This window comes from Protopterus annectens, chromosome 7.part1 (genome assembly GCF_019279795.1).
Source record: "Protopterus annectens isolate FY-2018-M chromosome 7.part1, PAN1.0, whole genome shotgun sequence".
Classification (NCBI taxonomy): Eukaryota; Metazoa; Chordata; order Ceratodontiformes; family Protopteridae; genus Protopterus; species Protopterus annectens.
The window spans coordinates 283,286,930-283,302,178 of NC_056740.1; positions in this window are offsets into that span (position 1 = coordinate 283,286,930).

Sequence of the window (15,249 nt, forward strand, 5' to 3'; positions counted from 1 at the left end):
AGGAAAGCTAGGATGGTGGAACGGGAGGTAGAAAGGCTACAGACAGAAAGATAGGGGTGATGGCATAATGGTTATCAGCAGAAAGTGATGGAGATGGCAACAACTGAAGAAACACAGAAAAGGATTTTGATGACAGTCACCTGGGGGGATTAACAGTCTTGGCAAGGAAGACAGAAGACATCAAGTTACAGTGAAATCTGCCTTGAGGTTGAAACTTACAGAGGATGTGACCAAGGTGTTTATGGAAGGATAATGGTAGATGCATGCTGTGGTCTTTGCATACACTAACAACCAGTCAAAGGTATGAGGTGGTAACAGTCAAAGCCTTTGAGATACCAAGACAGGGAGTTACAGGTAGCATTCTCAACAATGCTACCTGTACCAGCAGGTAGCACATGAGGGACAGAAAAGAGGACTGTAACAAATAGCTGTGGCACTGAATAATGGAAAAAGGCTTGGAAATTGTAAGAGTATGGAGAAAACCAGGCATTTTAAGCCAGAACTGAAAGCAGTAATCAGAAATGGGTTGAAAATTTACATCCAAGTGACTATGCCTTTAAATAAAGATGGAAGAGGGAATGGGTGTCACAGAAGCAAAAGCTGAATATGTACTCATGCAGAAGACAAAAAGAAAATGTGAGCAAAAATACAGCATAGGAACAGACAACAGTGGCCCTGAACATGACTATTCATTATCATTGTGCAGTACAAGTCTTGACAGGAAAACAGCGGACTTGAAAGCTGTAATACAGACAGGGAGAATACACACTGCCAGTAACACAGAATCTTGGGCCAGTGTAAACACAGGGTGAGAGACAGACGATTCATGGTGGATGTTGTTCAAGACTAACAAAGAAGGAGATATGGAAATGGAGTAGTGCTCCATGTAGAAAAAAGGATCAAATATGAGGTTAAAGAAGAGAAGTAATCCAACCATTCAAGGGACAAGAGAATAGGGAGAGTAAGAAACTAGCCCCGCAATTAAAGCAGAGAAGAGGGATGAGTGATAACAGATCAGTATAAACAAAGCACAAAATAAAGTGAAATAGAAAGTTTATAATAGTTATACTAATAAGTGATACGGATCTAATGTTTGTAGCTTGGGAAGATTCCAAGCTTCAAGTCAGAAGGAGAATGAGCTGGTTAAAGTCTTGAACCAGGAAGGATTTCATCAACTGCTGTGGAATTGTACCAGAAAGGAGAGAATTCTGTGACTGATCCCAGTCAAAGTAAACAGGAAGAGGTATACACCCAGATGAAACCACTATTAGCAAGCAGTGATTGGTGCACGGTGTGGTTTAGTGTGGGGAACAAGTAGGAATCAAAGACAAACATGTTGTATGAGTCTAGGTGAGGGAATTATGCTAATTTGGGGGACAGGGTAAGAAAAGAGCAAGGCATCAGGGGAAAAAATGAGTAAGTAAATGATATCAGAACAGGTCAGGAATTGGGTACTAATATCTGGACAAGGGTCTGAAAAAGAAGTACAAAGACAGAAGAGAAAGTAGCCAATATGGCTACTCAGGAATGCAAGGCTAGTGATTACAGCAAAAGATATGACATGCAAAAGATGGAAAGGAGCAAGACGGCTAGCAGAACAGAAACATCATGTGCTGTAATCACTAACCTTGCATTTCTGAGTAGATGCAAGCTGAAAATCAGTTGATAGAGGCTATCAAAATAGAAATAAAAGCTAGCTAGTCCTGTGGCATACAGGGATAAAGCCATGACTAACATGCACACAATCCAAATTCAATTAACAGCTTGGATGGCTGTAATAGCTGACTGGGGAAGATGGAAGCGAGTGGCCACTGCTTGCTTGTCCATCTCAGGGGTAGAGAAATGGTTCTAGTTTGCCACACGAGTGATACCTAGAAGAAACACAAGGTGTTACACCCACTGGCATCCAAGCCTACTGAATCCACAATGTCTGAGTGCATTCACATTCATAGGCTGAGGGGAACTCGTGTGTGGAGGCACATTTCCGCTTGAGAAACAGCAACAGTGAAGCTCAGAACAGCTGTTGGGGGGCTACTCCTAGGGAAAGAGGATAGGCAGGCCATCCCACATGACCAGTAGGCTGGTTCCCTCCCTAGCACCTGACACTCCATGAAAAACATCAGGTCTATTGAGATTCGCATCATAGGTTTATAGGTTCATAGGTGTGTACTGGGCTAACGTCCCTGGAGCCTAGCCCAAGAAGATTCCCTGGCATCATGCCACCCAAAGTTAGTTCCCAGTGCCCCAGTCAAGCAAGGACACTGAAGTGATCCCCAGGGTGAACTTCCTATTGCCCACCTACCCGTCAAGATTTCTCTTAAAGAGGGCCAGTAAAGTGCTCTGCTTGATGTGAATGGGATGTTTGTTCCAGAGTATGGGAAGTCTCTGGGTTAGGAACCTGTCCCTCCAGCATGTTCTGTTTATTGTGGTAATGAGGTTAAGGTCCCTGGAGAGTGTGCCACGGAGGGATTGGGATTTCTTTAAGTGTAGCATATCTACCAGCTCTGAGTAAGACATGGCTTTGTAGGTCAAGCAGAGATCGCCTCTAAGTAGGCAATAAGAGACAAGAGTATAGCTGGAGTTTTTTTGAGTCTGTCAGTACAGGATATGTGTCTCAGGCCTAAGATCCTCTTAGTGAGGTATTTTTGTGGCCTTTCCAGTTGTTGTAGGTGTCTAGTGAGGTCAGGAATGAATGTCTAGATATTAGTAACTCATTCTTGACCTATTTTCATATAATTTACTCACTCATATTTTTCCCTGATGCCTAGCTCTTTTCTTACCCTCTTCCCCAAATTAGTATAATCCACTCACCTAGACTCCTAGAGCTGTAGGGCTCTCGTCCACCCAGGACTAGCTCTGATTCCACAAATCAAATAGAGCAAATGGGTGCAATTAGAGGGGCCATCAAGCAAGGTCCGGTGGGGAGCAAAAAAGAAGAAAGGAACAAAAGCTTCTTTTATGTATATTGTAGGAGGAAATTAGAGAGAGACAGACCTTGTTATTCTAAGCAAAATGGAGAGACAGATCAAAGAATCACAGCATTCTTGGTAAAATAAGAATTAATGAATGCATATTTTACTTAAGATTCTACAAAGGAATGCAATAGAAGGGTGTCATGCTGGGAAGGGATAGAGGAAAAAGAAGAATGAGGTGGTAAGGGAACTGGCTGACTTCCAGCAGCATAAAAAACAGGAAGAAGGAGCAGATGATCTGTTTATCAGAGTCATCCGGAATCTAGGCAGTGTTCCAGCAGATAATTGATGGAGATGTTCAAAAGATAACTCACCAGTGCATGCATTTGTGAGGAGACCTGAAAGACTAAATACACTGGGTAAGTAAATTCATAAGAGAATCACACTGGAAAGGGTGATTGCTTCATGAAAGAAGCAATCTCCAAGTAATATCCAGTACAAGTATATGGCCAGAAGGAGATGTCAGTCAAATCTGATCCAGTTTTATGACTGAAGTACATGAGATCTTGACAGGTGAGTCCTAGTAGTTGAGGTCTATCTGGTCTTCCCCAAAGTCTCTGGCTCAGTCCTACCAAACTGGTTGCTAAAAAAAACTGTAATGGCATGTGGACAGGATCAGGACTGAGGAACTGGATTGTTGCACAGTGGTGCAGCGGTTAACGTTGTCGCCTCACAGCAAGAGGTTCTCTGGTTCGATTCTCAGCTGGGGTGCCTTCTGTGTGGAGTTTGCATGTTCTCCCTGTGTTCGCATGGGTTTCCTCCGGGTACTCCGGTTTCCTCCCACATTCCAAAGACAAGCATCTGGAGCATTTCTCCCCGGGCCTCCGCTGAAAACAGGCTCTGTGGAACCTAGTCGGACATTCCCGGTCAACAAATGTTAAATAGATAAATAAAATAAATGTAGGACATGTACAGGTGCAGTGAGAAGGATTTTAGAAATAAGGAAAGTGACTAGTGGAGTACAGCAGAGGTCTGACTTGTATCCAGTACTCGGTGTGTTTGTTTCCGTCATATCTGAGGGAATAAAAAATAGGATGAAGCTTCACTGATGAAACAAACATTTGTGGAGTATAAGGGGAATCTAAGGAAAGATTTGGAAAAGCTGATTAAATGGGGAGTAAGGTGGCACTTGACAGTTCAGTACAGGCAAATGTTAATGTACTACATAAGAACCATAAGCAATCTTGGTGTTAAGTATCACCTGGAGAGGGAGTGGAACTAATGTCAAAAGAGAAGGATGTGATCTGCAGATGCCAATTAGAAAGTGAGAGAACAGTGGCAAACAGAACGATGGATTACATCCTCATGAGGGACAGACATTTTGAAGCAAAAATGTAATACATCCACTCTCTTGGGCCACGTCAGCCCACACTTCAGGTAATATGTACAGTTCTAAATGCCATTCAAGGACAATTTCAGAATTCAGTCCACAGTAAAGGCACCATAAAGTTGTACAGAATGGACAGGAAATTATATGAGCAGGAATTAAAGTAGGTTCATAGGTAGGTACTAGGCTATCGGCCCAAGGGCCTACGTAAGCCTAGCCAACAAGGTTCCCTGGCTTACGCCACCAAAGAAAGTTATTTTCCTGTGCCACTGTTGAGCAGAGACACAGAAGTGATCCCCGGGGTGTATTTCCTATGTCCCATCCACTCAAAAGATTTTTCTTGAAGACTGCCTAATGAAGAACTTTGCTTGACATAGATGGGTAGCCTGTTCCAGAGTATGGGAAGTCTCTGGGACAGGAATCTATCCCTCCAGCATGTCCTGTTTATTGTGGTGACGAGGTTTAGGTCCCTAGAGCGTGTAGCTCGGAGGGATTGGGATTTCTTTAGGTGTAGCATGTCCAACAGCTCTGAGTTTGACATAGCTTTATATGTTAGGCAGAGATCACCTCGGAGTAGGCGATATGCTATGGAGTAAAGCTGGAGTGTTTTGAGGCAGTCAGTGTAGGGCATTTTTTTGAGGCCAGTAATCCCCTTTGTGAGGTACTTCTGTGGCCTTTCCAGCTGCTGCTGATATCTTGTGAGGTACATTCCAAAAGGGGCGTTGTACTCTATAGAGGTGTGCCACGTAGAAGGACTTCCTGACTACTGTGGCAATGTGACTATCAAAGGAGAGACTACTGTCCACCTGGGTCCCAAGGTCTCTTATCACACATTAGGTGTTAAGTAGATTGCTGCCTATGTCATAGTTCATGGGTACAGAGTTTTTACCAAAGGGGATGACACTGCACTTTTTGGTATTGAGCTTGAGGCCATGGCTCTGACACCAGGCATCTGTCTTAACGAGGCCCTTCTGTATGTCCACATCATTTGGGGACTTGACTATGACTCCTAGTTTGCAGTCATCTGCGAACTTCGTTAGCCAGAGGCCTTCTGTGTTAGCCTGCAGAGAAGTAGATACCAAACAGGAGAGGTCCCAGGACGGAACCCTGTGGTACTCTGCTTGTTACTACTTTGAGGTCAGATTTGGAGTCTGCAACTTTTACAGTGTGGGTTCTGTCAGTGAGCTAGTTGGCAACCCATCTTGTGACGTAGGGATTTATACCTAGTTTAGTGAGTTTAGCTATAATTCCAGAATGGGGGATGGTGTCAAAAGCCTTGGCGAGGTCAAAATAGACTGTGTGAACCACCTTACCCTCATCTACGGCTTTGGTGACTGCCTCAAAGAAGTCAATCAGGTTCAGGAGGCATGATCTGCCTTTCACAAACCCAAACTGGGTGAGATCCAGAGTTTGGAGGTTACCAATGTCTTTGTTTATGAGTTCCATGATGATACGTTCCATGGCCTTGCAGACCAGGCTCGTCAGGCTAACAGGTTGATAGTTTCCCGGATCAGTGGTGGCTCCCCCTTTGTAGAGTGGGATAACTGTTGCTGTGCGCCATTCAGTGGACACAAAGCCTGATGCGAGGCTATTACTGAACATGGTGCCTAAGTGGGGAGCCAGTTCGTTCTGAAGTTCGTGTAAAACGCAGCCTGGGATGTTGTCTGATCCCATGGATGCTGTGTTTGTGGCTTTAGAAAGTGCAGCTTTTACCTGCGTAGTTGTGATTACAGGGACTCTGCATTCTTCCTGTATAAATATGGGCCCTTTAGGGGGTGAGGGGGGGGGGTAAAGTTAGCACTGAACCTATCTGCAAGGACGTTGGCAATATCAGTTGGGTATGTAATTTTCATGCCTTTGTGCTGTAACTCAGAGCAGATCTGGGTGTTGCCATCGAGATTCTTGACATAGCTATAGAATGCTTTGTGGTTGTCCTTAGAATTAGTGGCAATTTTGTTTTCATAGCTAGCTTTGGAGGATCTAATAAGGGATCTCGGCTTCTTACTGAGTCTGACCAGGGAGATCCTCCACTCATGGGATTTTACTCTCTTTTGCAACAGTTTCTTCCTTCTCTTGTACAGTTTGTTTATGGCAGGGGACCACCAGATTGGCTTCCTTTTTTTTGGAGGATAGCATCTTGGTTCTGTTTGGGATAACACAATCCATGCACTTGTGTAAGTGCTTATAGAGTGCATTTGTGTAGGATTCAGCAGTTGTAACTGTGTTGTCCATCTGCATGGGTGTCATGAAGTTCACCACTTCTGCCTTAAGAAGCATGAAGTTGGCTTTGCAGAAATTTTTTACCATGGTTTCCTTAATGGGGGTGGGGCGGGACGTGGATATCAAGGGTGATTAGCTTATTGTCGGATCGGACCAACGAGGAGTTACTTCAGGTGTGGAACACCGGTCACTCATGTTGGTAATGACTAGGTCTAGGATATTGTTGCCCCTGGTGGGGGTGTGGATAAGTTGATCCAGGGCATTGGAGTTTATGAATTCCGGAAAGCGTTGAGCTAAGGAGTTGGTATACGAGTAGTTTTCCCAGTTAATGGTGGGGTAGTTGAAGTCGCTCATTATTAGGGTGTTTGGTTGAACCCTAATATTTTCCAGTACATCAAGAAAAGAGGAGTGGGAATCCTGGGGCATGGTGGGGGATCTGTAGCAAGCTACAATTTGGACTGCAGTTTTGCCCAGAGTTAGTTGCACTTGGATAACCTCGGATGCATTATGCTGAGCAACTAGCCTGGAGGTGTGAATACCCTTAATGAATATGGACACACCTCCGCTTTTGGTGTTTCAGTCCAGGTTACATGGCTGAAAAGTGTGGTATGAGTTATAGCCTGGTAGTGCAGGGGTGCTCTCTGGAGCCTTGAACCAGATCTCAGTCACTGCACAGATATCAATGCTCTCCATTTTAAGGAGTGCCTCGAGTGAGTGCATTTTGAGATTTAGACTTCTAGCATTGAGTAGCATTACCCTCAGTTTTTGCTTGCCTGTTCCTGTTACGGTGGTGAATTTATTTGAACCTTGCCTAATAAAGGCACTATAGTGGCAGCAAGAGCCTTAGCCAGTATCTGGAATCCCAGGGGCGACAGGTGCAGGCCATCTGTGGCAAAGCATCGTGGTCTGTCGACCATGTCATCCCAAGCAGACAGATACTGGATCCCCTTAGAATGACACCAGAAGCTTAGCCAATTGTTAAAGTCAATCATTTTGTCATTGTACTGCGGTATCATTCGGGGCGATGGCAGAATGCTACTTAGGGCTACAAGATCGGAGAACTCTTCCATGTCTCTTTTCATGTAGTCCATTGAGGTACATCTCAGGTCATTCACACAAACATGGACAATGACAGAGTCATATTTGTACTTGTTGTGGAGTGACCTGAGTGCATGGGTTATGTGGTGGATCCTAGCACCCGACAGGCAGCTGACAGTAACCTTCTCGTTGTTTAGCCTGGTGAGTGGGACATCAGTGTGCCTGACTATAGAGTCACCTATGACTAGTGTGTTGGGTACATTGTTTTGCCTTATTGGCTGTGGTTGAGTGGCACACTGAGTCTGTGGGCTATGTGTCATTTGGGTTGCTTGCATTTCTGCTTTGGAGGTCTCTGTTGCTTAGACAGATTATTATTGAGAGCCTCCACGAATGTTTTTGTGTTACTATGTGTGGCTTTTGGTGGTGTAGATTGTGTGACACTATGTGATGACTGTGGTGTGGTGCAAATGTTTACCTTCTCCTCATGACTGTCAAGTTCAGTCTTGGTTGGAGAAAGCTTTACCTCCAGTTTGGCTAGATAAGTGCATCTCTCACAGGTTGTAGTGTTGGGTGGTAGGAGGAGAGGGTTGTCTGTGTACATGAGGCAATTTCTACATTGCCTCAAGATGTCCAGATTCTTCAGATAGACAGGAGGGAACACTGGGAGCTGACCCTTGGACATGCGTGAATAAAAAAAATATTTTCCTCTAGATAAGTGAGGAAAGTGAGTACAAGAACAGTTTTTCTCTAAGCAAGTGAGAAAAGTAAGTACAAAAACTGTTTTCCTCTAGGTAAACAGGAAGACTGAGTGCTATAGTAATTAGTAGCTTATTTAGTGCTTACAAGTTCTGAACAAGTGCCGAGCACGAATAAGCAAATTTAAGTGCTAAAACTAAGAATCTGTATCTGCACTAGATGATTTACAGGACAGAAACAAGTGCGAATGCAGGCTTTCAAATCAGAAAGTTGAGAGAGATGGAAAAGATTGCCCAAACGGCCAGTAACTACAATTTCTGGGACAGAACCACTCCTTATGTGGTAGACAGGTTACCTAGTGCTTACCACTCCCACTGATAAGCTAGAAGGCTTCCCTCCAACACAGAAAGGTTTGGGGGGCTCAGAAGCTTACATACAATCCTGGATACAGCAAATCTGTATCTGAAACACTAGTTACGGGAAAGGTAGGAAACAGGCTTACATTTTTTTTTCTTTTTTTACAGAAAAGTAGCAAAAACAGTAGTAAAAACAATTCACATGTAGTGCAAGCTAGCAAACTTGAGTATGTAGCAATATTAGACCAAACACAGTTTAAAAAAATGCAATTAAATTAAAAAGGACTAAAAGCAAGTGCAGAAAGAGTTTATTAGGTAGAATGTGGTAAAGAGATGGGACTGGGGGAGTGTCCCCGATCAAATCTACAGTGGGGCGGGCAACTGCAAAAGCCACCAAATTTAAACTACAAAACAAAAATAGGGAGGGTGGGTGAGACAAAACAATTTCAACAGAGATCTAAGCAACAATTAACAAACTCTATAACCAAAAAATATATACTCAGCTCTGTATATTTGCAGATAGTCTGGAAGGCAGTCTCTCAGTACACAGGTTCCAGCAATTAATTGCAGGCGGTTACTAACAGGTCAAATTTTATGCAAGTGATCCTTGAGTTAGATAACATACAAGCTGTAAAAAACAGTTATACCAACTGAAGATACAGCAGAAAATAGGGGGGGGGGGCAGTTTCAACAGAGATCTAAACAACAACTAACAGTACAAACTCTAAAACCAAAAAAATATACTCAGCTCTGTATATTTGCAGATCAGTCTCTCAGAACAGGGAGACAGTTTCAACAGAGATCTAAGCAACAATTAACAGTAGCGGTCTTCTTGCTATGGATCTGAAAAGAAGAGAGGCATTAAATAAGTACACAAGCTCATGCCAGGGAGATACAGTAAAGGAGACCCTCTGAATAGAAAGGACACAGTGAAGAGGAGTAAAGTGTAATGGTAGCAGACTACAGCAACCAACAACTCCTCAGATTAATAAAGTGCTTCTCTACAGTGAGGTTTTTAAACCCACAGAAAGAACTGCTGGGAGACTGGTAGGCAGCATAGCTCTCAACCTTCCACCTTTGAAATGTAGAACCCTACCTCTCATAATGTGGAACAAATGGGCAAAAGGTGGAACACTTAACAGCTTACTTACACCCTCAAACAGGAAGCTCACTGGATGGTTGAAATATGCTACCTTATACGTATTCAACAGAAAAAAAATGGCTCAGATAAACATAAAATATTAACCTAAAATGTGTAATAAACACTCAGCAAACCTCAGCAAACTACATGCTTTCATCATCCTTACATCAAACACAACTCTTAAAGATACATCATTACTTGCATTTTTGTTGTAATAACTTAGGTTCATAGGATGATACTAGGCTATTTGTCCGGGGACCCTTATAAACCTAGCCAAAAAGTTTGCCCATGTTCCCACAAAGTCAGCACATGTGGGATCCCAGGGGTGTATTTTCTGTTTACCATCCAGTCGTCCAGGTTCCTCTTCTGCTTGGCATGGAGAAGGAGTCTATTCCACAAATGGGGGAGCCTTTGGGACACAAATCTATCCCTCCAACAAGTTCTATTAATGTCACAGACCAGGTTGAGGCCTTGCGTGTGGGCTGCTTGAGTGGAGTTTGACTTACGGATATGCAGCAATTACATCAAGACTGGGCCTGGGATGGCCTTGTATACCAAACACAAGTCACCTCTGAGCAGTCTGTACAAGACTGAGTAGAGGGACAGGGCTTTTAGCCTATCTGTATAGGATACATAGGTGCCGAAAGCTGTTAAAGACTGGGGGGGGGGGGGGTGACAGGGGCACTTAGTGAACTAAAAAGGGAATTTTTTTTATAACTATTTGAGGGGAAATCTTGGAGTACGTTTTCTATTACCCATTCAGAGACGCAAGTTGCATTTGAATATGGATGGATGAGCTTTGCTTTATTTTTATGGATAGTCTGTTCCGGAACAGTGGTAGCCTCTGTGTTATATATCCATCTCTCCACGTCATTCAGTTTAGATACCTGGACTGAGTATTTCTGATGCCATTTGACTTGCTGATGTTCAGTAGGTCCATCTGTATTATGTCAGAGGATGCTTTGTATGCCAGACATGTCACCTATAAGCACTCTGTGGGATACTGAGTATAGTAATAAATCTTTGAGGTGGTCCATGCAAGACTTAGAAGTTATGTACTCACCATAACGTTCCATCTGAGTAGGTAGTTCATTTGTCTGCAACCTGTGGGTTACGGATCCGATATCGGATCCGAGCCGGCAACTTGTTTCAAGCTAATGGATCCGAGCTCCTAGCTCCTCCCTTCACCCATAATCCCCTGCTAACCCTCCATGACCTCAGATCGAGTTTGCCCCTCAATATATATCCAACAAAGGATATCTAACAACTAGTGGATCCAAAGAAGGTCAGGGGGAAGGAGGGGGGGATGGTTGCAGACAAATGAACTACCTACTCAGATGGAACGTTATGGTGAGTACATAACTTCTACATCTGAAGTAGGATGTTCATTTGTCAGCAACCTGTGGGACAGAGTCCCCAGCTACCTGCACCTTGGGTGGCCATCACGGAAGGATATTACGAAGCACCGCAGAGCCAAAGGATGCTCTCCCTCTAGAAAGCACGTCTAGCTTGTAGTGGTTAAAAAAGGTATGAGATGAAGCCCAAGTGGCTGCAGAACAAATATCATCCAATGGGACTCTAGACTTGAAGGCCGCAGAGGTAGAAATGGAGCGGGTGGAATGAGCACGAACTCCTTCTGGTGCGGGAAATGTAAGATCCCAGGGGGGTACGGCTTCCTTTACAGGGGGTCTAAGTAAAAAGGTGCCCTTGAGAAAGGTTTTACACAATTTGGCCAACATCAAGGGCCCTGTATCATGTCCCACATGGTAATGTGATATGGCTGCCAATTGCACTTTGACAGTTGAACAACTAGCGCCTTCCTCAGTTAGGAAGTCTAATATGGATGGAAGAGGAGCCGTAAAGGGATCTAGATCGTGATGCTCCGCCCAGATGGAAAAACGTTTCCATTTACTGTGGTACACTTTCCTGGTGGAGGGCTTATGCGCTGCCACGAGGATGGCTTTGACTGGTGAAGAGATACCGGGAGTCCTAACTAGGAGTGGAACTGGAGCAACCAAGCTGTCAGTTTCAGATTGTCCAGGTTTGGAGTTGGTAAGTTCAACGGATGGGAGATGAGATCCGGGATGGGATCTAGAATCCAAGGGTGATTCACAAGGTGAGACCACAGGTAAGGGAACCAAATTTGCTGAGGCCAGAATGGGGCAATGAGAATCATCTTGCTCCCCAACCGCGAGGCTTTCTGTAAGAGTTGCATCATCAGTGGTAGAGGAGGATAGGCATAGAGTAGACCGGGTGGCCAAGCATGCACCAGAGCGTCTCTTGGAGTTTCCCCTGGAGGAGGGATTACAGCGAAGAAATTGTCGCATTTGGTGTTTGATGGAGATGCAAAAAGATCGCAGCAAGGTCGCCCCCATGTTGCGAATATCTGCTTCGCTACTAGAGGACTGAGAGACCACTCGTATGGGGTAAGAAGGGTGCGGCTGAGCTTGTCCGCTAGGATGTTGGTCCTCCCCGGAATGTGCATTGCAATCAGAAAGCGGTTGGTGGAGATCGCCCATTCCCACACTCTCATGGCTTCGTGGCATAGAGGGTAAGATCTGGTTCCCCCGTTTGTTGATATACCAGACCACCGATATGTTGTCCGACTGACTTGCAATCGTTCCTGTGGGGAGGAAGCCCTGAAGTGCTTGCAACGCCAACAGCACCGCTCTCATCTCCAGAACGTTGATATGCAAGGAGGTCTCTGTATCATTCCACGTGCCTTGGACTGTCCTGCCTGAATAATGCCCCCCCCCACCCGAGGCGGGAAGCGTCCGTGGTCACCGTGGAGAGAGGGGGAGAGGTGCAGAAGGGACAGCCCGTATGGAAGCTCGAGGCTTGGAGCCACCATAGTAGCGCCCTCCTGCAAGCCTTGCTGATAGCAATGGGATGGTGGAGAGGAAGGGATAGGAAGGACCATTGCACTAACAGAGTCCATTGCAGTACTCGCATGTTCAAACGGGCGCATGGAAGGAGCATAATCGCTGCCGCCATGGAGCCTAGTGCCCTCAGGACCAATTCCGCTGGTGAAGCCTCTGAATGAAGGATAGCCCGCACATGAAGTTGTAGGTTCCGGATTCCCTCGGAAGTTAGGAAGGCTCGCAAATCTCTGGTGTCTATTCTGGCACCTATGAATTCTATGACCTGCGTCGGAGCCAGTAGAGATTTGCCGACGTTGATAGTAATGCCTAGTTGTGGGGCTAGATGGAGAAAGAAGTCTCTGGCTGAGCAAAGTAGATGCCTTGTTGGTGCGGTCAGGAGCCAGTCGTCCAGGTACGGAAAGACCTGTATTCCCTGGAGTCTCAGGTGGGCTGCAATCACTGCTAATACCTTGGTGAACACCCTGGGGGCTGTGGTGAGGCCAAAGGGAAGGACCCTGAACTGGTAGTGACTGGCCCCCAGCCGGAAGCGAAGGAACCTCCTGGATCGTTTGTCCATTAAAATGTGGTAGTATGCATCCTTGAGGTCTATACAGCACATCCAATCGTTTTCCCTCAAAAGGGGGAGGATAGATTGAAGAGTGACCATTCGGAATTTTTCCTTGGTTACTGACAGGTTCAAGCGGGAAAGGTCTAGGATAGGTCTCAAGTCCCCCGTCTTTTTTGGCACCAAAAAGAACCTGGAGTAGAACCCTAATCTGAGCTGGTCTTGGGGGACGGGCTGGATGGCTCTTTTTCTTAGCAGCTGCTGAATTTCTGCAGCTGCAGCCTCCCTCTGATCGGGTGGTACATCGGGGAGGTTCTTGGATTTGGGGACATGGAGTATTGGTATTTTGTACCCTCTGGATATGATGCGAAGCACCCAGCGGTCTGTTGTGATGGACTCCCATGCTGCTAGGTGTTCCGAAAAACGCCCCCCGACTGCCTCCAGAGTGGAGCAGCCGGGCAACCCCTCAGGGCTGCTGAGCGGGCTGCTCAGAGAAAGGTTCTCTGGACCCAACGTTTCTTGGAGCCCCTCTGCCCCAGGGACGACGTCCTCCCTGTCCACCTCTGCCACGGTAGGACTGGTTGTCCGGAGCTGGTTGGGAATGTTGTGATTTCCGGAACCACATCTTCTTCTGACCCTTTTGGTTCCTCGAAAAGGACCGCTGGGGAGCAGAGAAGCGGACTCCGATGGCAGACAACGTCTTCCTGTCCTTCTCGCTCTGGACAAGTGTCTCGCGAACTGTTTTGCCAAATAGGGCAGAACCATCAAAAGGGGCGTTCGCGAAGGACGCTTTAAAGGGCTCTGTAAAATCGCAATGACGGAGCCAGGCCTGACGTCTCATGACTAGGCCTGCTCCGCTAGCCCTAGCGGCTCCCTCTGTGGCGTGGGACAATAGCCGCATAGAGGTGTTTGAAATCGATCTCAGAGTGGCCATTCGGGTGGAGTACAATTGTTTGTCATCCTCCGACATGGACTCAGGGGGGGATGCAGCGTATTCTTTGATAAGATCCCGCTGCATCCTGATGACATGTGCCATATAGTTCAGAGACCTTACCGAGAAGGTCGCTGAACTAAAGACTCGCTTCCCTAAGCGGTCCATCAAACGGGACTCTTTGCTCGTTGGATGGACTGAGGGACTCTCCTGAGCCAATTCCCTCTTTGTGGCTGCCGCCGTCAACATGGCATCTACGGGGGGCCCCTTACTCCAATGTGATTGGTCTGAGGGGGGGCTACGAATCCTAGCCGGGCGCTTTGGTATTGGCTCCACGGTGTCCGGATCCTTCCACGCCCTGGTGGTAATGAGGTCCACCAGGGGGTCGGCTGGAGGGGACACCCAAGAGGTAGACGTGCCTGCCTTGAATGCCTCCAGAAACACGGACTCATCAGAGGAAGACTTGGGGGCAGACCACCCACCTCTGATTCTCAGCATCTCCATGATGTCTCCAAAGGAGACATCCTCAGGGAGTGATCTTGGGGAGCCTTCCCCTTCCTCCAAGTCCGTGTCCTCGGTTAAGGACTCAGGGGAGTCCGCGTACCTCCTTTTGCACTTATGCTTGCGGGGAGCTTCCTCGGGGGGACTGTCCGAGGAGGCCTCGCCAGCAACATCTTGTTCCAATGGAACCATCTGTGACATCGAAGCAGGCTGTCCCTTTGGCCGGGTGATGGAAGCCTGGCCCAGCAGAGAGGGAGTGCAGGTAGGAGCCGATGCAAGGACCGGGGGTCCGGATGCTCTCAACAGAGCCCTCTCCACAACATTGAAGGCCGAGGGAGAGCCACTCTCCAATGGATCCGAAAGTCGGCTCCCACTCGGATCCGATGAAGGGATCGGAGCCGGCGCCGAGACCGTCGGATCCGAGGGACCAGTGTGCTCCGACCTGGACAGAGCCGAAGGCACACTGAATCTCCCAGATCCGAAGCTTGGACCACGGCTCCGAGAGGTCGGATCCGACAGGCTCGAGGGCAGGGTCGGATCTGAAGTACCAAGTACTGTCGGTGCCGGCCAACCCCCAGCTCCAACGCTGCTCGGTTCCGAACGCTCCGAACCCGGGTAGTGGGTTGGAGCAGGAGCAATTG